This window comes from Gossypium hirsutum, chromosome A12 (assembly GCF_007990345.1).
Source record: "Gossypium hirsutum isolate 1008001.06 chromosome A12, Gossypium_hirsutum_v2.1, whole genome shotgun sequence".
In the NCBI taxonomy this organism is placed as follows: Eukaryota; Viridiplantae; Streptophyta; class Magnoliopsida; order Malvales; family Malvaceae; genus Gossypium; species Gossypium hirsutum.
Window position 1 is genome coordinate 50571161 of NC_053435.1, and position 3214 is coordinate 50574374.

Below are 3214 nucleotides of genomic sequence, written 5' to 3' on the forward strand. Positions count from 1 at the left end.
CGCGAAGTGAGATGTCGTCAAACGGCCTTCAGGAATGGCTGTTTATCTAGGCCATATGGCCACATGATCATGTTACACGACCATGTGTGATGTGGTTCATTTCTCCCACAGTCGTGTAGCTCTGTGCACGCACATCTTATTTTGACAGTGTTGTCCAGGGGTGATAGACACGGGCGTGTTGCACGCTTGTGTTCATTTGGCAGATTTGACCATAGCCAGGTCACACGGCCGTGGCTACTTATCGCATCCTATGTTGGGAAAGATAACTTTTACCCTATTTTCGCACATCCGTATCGCACGATCGTGTTTCTATCTGTGTTTGTCACACGGCCTAAAGCATGACCGTGTGATCAGCCGTGTGGAGTTGGGAACCTATGCTCAAAGACTCTGTTAGTGACCTAGATGTTTAAAAAAATTGAAATTTAAATAATTTAAAACCATTAGTGCTCTGGTTACCTCCCGAGAAGCGCTTATTTATAGTCTAAGCTCGACTTACCACTCCATTGAATGGTCATGGTGGTTCGAGGAGTTTATACTCCTCATTCCTACTATCATTTTCATCAAAATAAGGTTTCAAACGGGTGTTGTTTACCTTAAAAGTGCCGAACTTAGGATGACTTACCTCGACTGTACCGAATGGGAAAATGCTAAGTACCGTAAGAGGGATTTCTTTATTCGGTTTAGTAGTGACAATGTGAGGATCTGCGGCATCTAATAATACTTTATCTCCAACCTTAAGTTGATTTGGGAAGGTATTGAGCTCGTTCTGGCGTAGGTTTGGTTTATCGTGTGTTCTCGATTTATTCATCCGCCATTCATCTAGCTCCTCGATTTGTAGCCTTCGATCTTCATGAATAGGTCCTTTACTATTGCTTGAGAATGGCTCATGTTCTTCCTTCAGACTCATTTCCTGCACAGTAGGTTGCACTGTATTGTCAGTTTTAGTAGAATGGTTTAGACGATTACCTTCAATTTCCGATGTGTTGCCAGAATTGCGAGCTTGAAGGGTGATTGTTTCGTCTTCCATATGGAGTGTGAGCTCACCTGTGCCAACATCAATAATCATTTTAGTAGTTGTTAAAAAGGGCCGTCCTAAAATCAAAGGAGTGTTGCTATCCTTCTCTAGGTCTAGAACAATGAAGTCAACGGGAAATATAAATTTATCGATTTTAACTAGCACATCTTCAATAATACCCTTAGAAAATCTTATAGTTTTATCTGCTAATTGAATGCTCATCCTAGTCTTTTTGGGTTTCCCAAGACCTAATTGTTTAAACATTTTGTAAGGCATGACGTTAATACTAGCCCCTAAATCAGCTAATGCATTATTAACATCTAAACTACCACTTAAGCAAGGAATCGTAAAACTCCTTGGATCTTTTAGTTTGTTGGGTAGTTTATTCCGTAGAATAGCTAAGCAGACTGCGTTTAACTCCACATGCAACGCCTCGTCCAACTTCCGCTTATTTGGTAAAGGCTCATTTAAAAATTTCATTGTGTTTGGCATCTGTGATAGAGCCTCAATAAATTGTAAGTTAATATGTAATTTTATAAGAGTTTAAGGAATTTTCCAAATTGTTCATCTGAGCGGTCTTTCCTTGTCGCATTAGGGTATGGCATACGAGGTTTATAATCGACATTCACTGATTTGTTTTTATTATGACCTACCTCACCTTGATCTCTTCTCACCATAGTTTCTTGCCTCGATTCTAGCTCAGGCTCAACGAATCCTTCTTCATCTTGATCATTAATCGCGTTGAGCTATTCCCTTGGGTTAGGTTCAGTATTACTTGGCAAGCTACCTTTTGTTCGTTTGAAGATTAGTTTTGAAAACTGGCCTATCTGAGTTTCAAGCCCTTGGATCGACGCTTGTTGATTTTTAAGTGCTGTCCCAGTGTTCTGGAAACAGGTTTTTAACACCAAGATAAATTTAGGCAGCATCTCTTCAAGGTTCAGTTTCTTTTCCTATTGATAGGGTGGTTGTTGAAAACCTGAAGGATGTTGTGGTCTTTGATTTCCTTGACCACCCCACGAGAAATTGGGATGGTTCCTCCAACCTGCGTTATAAGTGTTACTATATGGGTTATTTTGGGATCTAGAGTTATTTTTACCCATATGTTGGACTTGTTCCTCCTCGATGCTAGGGTTGAAGGGTTGATACTCTGTACATGTTCCTCCTCCATTCGTCTCGCACCTCATTACTAGATGTACCTGAGTAGAACCAAGTAAACCATCAATCTTTTTTATTTAGAAGTTCTATCTAGCTTGACAGCATAGTAATCGAATCAACGTTATAAACGCCTGCTATTTTAGTTGGCTTAGTCCTTATGACTTGCCACTGATAGTTATTCAGTGACATATCTTCAATAAATTCTTAAGCCTCTTCAAGTGTTTTGTTGTTGATGGTTCCCCCGGCTGCTGCATCAATCATTTGCCTAGTCGACGGATTCAAGCCATTATGGAATATTTAAACCTGCAGCCAAAGCGATAACCCATGGTGAGGGCACCTTTTCAGTAAGTCCTTGTATCTCTCCCATGCATCGTAAAGAGTTTCTAAGTCCATTTGCACAAACGAAAAGATATCATTACGTAATTTGGCCGTTTTAGCCGGCGAAAAATATTTTAATAGAAATTTTTCAGTCATTTGTTCCCAACTACTAATTGACCCTCGTGGTAACGAGTTCAACCACTGTTTAACTTTGTTCCTTAATGAAAAAGGGAATAACCGAAGATAAATGGCGTCGTCAGAAACGCCATTAGTTTTAAATGTATCACAGAATTCTAGGAAATTTGCCAAGTGAGTGCTTGGATCTTCATCCTGCAAACCATCAAACTGAACAAATTGTTGTATCATTTGAATAGTGTTAGGTTTTAGTTCAAAATTATTTACAGCAATAGCAGGCCTAACTATACTTGACTCAGCTCTTGTTAAATTAGGTTTAGCATAATCATACATAGTACGAGGAGCAAGATTCTGATTTGCTAGTTCAGCGGGTATCACGGAAGGTAGCTGATTGTCTTGGTTTTTAGCCATCTCCTCAGTTGGGGTTTGACTACCATCCTCTTGCTCGTTCTCTGTCTATCTTAAGCTTCGCCTTATTTCTCTTTGGTTTCTGCGAACTGTGCGATCGATTTCTTCGTCAAAAAGTAGTGGTCCTGACGGGTTTCTTCTAGTCATAAACTATAAAAACCTGCCAAGAGAAAGACAAAAGTA

At 39.9% G+C, this 3214-nt stretch overlaps 1 non-coding gene across 1 annotated transcript; it reads left to right on the top strand.

The window, feature by feature from the left end:
* The first annotated feature begins 2489 nt into the window (after window positions 1-2489).
* LOC121212049 (small nucleolar RNA R71) lies at window positions 2490-2596 on the top strand. The gene has a single exon (XR_005907260.1). It is a non-coding gene; the product is annotated as a small nucleolar RNA R71 (small nucleolar RNA).
* The last annotated feature ends 618 nt before the right edge of the window (window positions 2597-3214 follow it).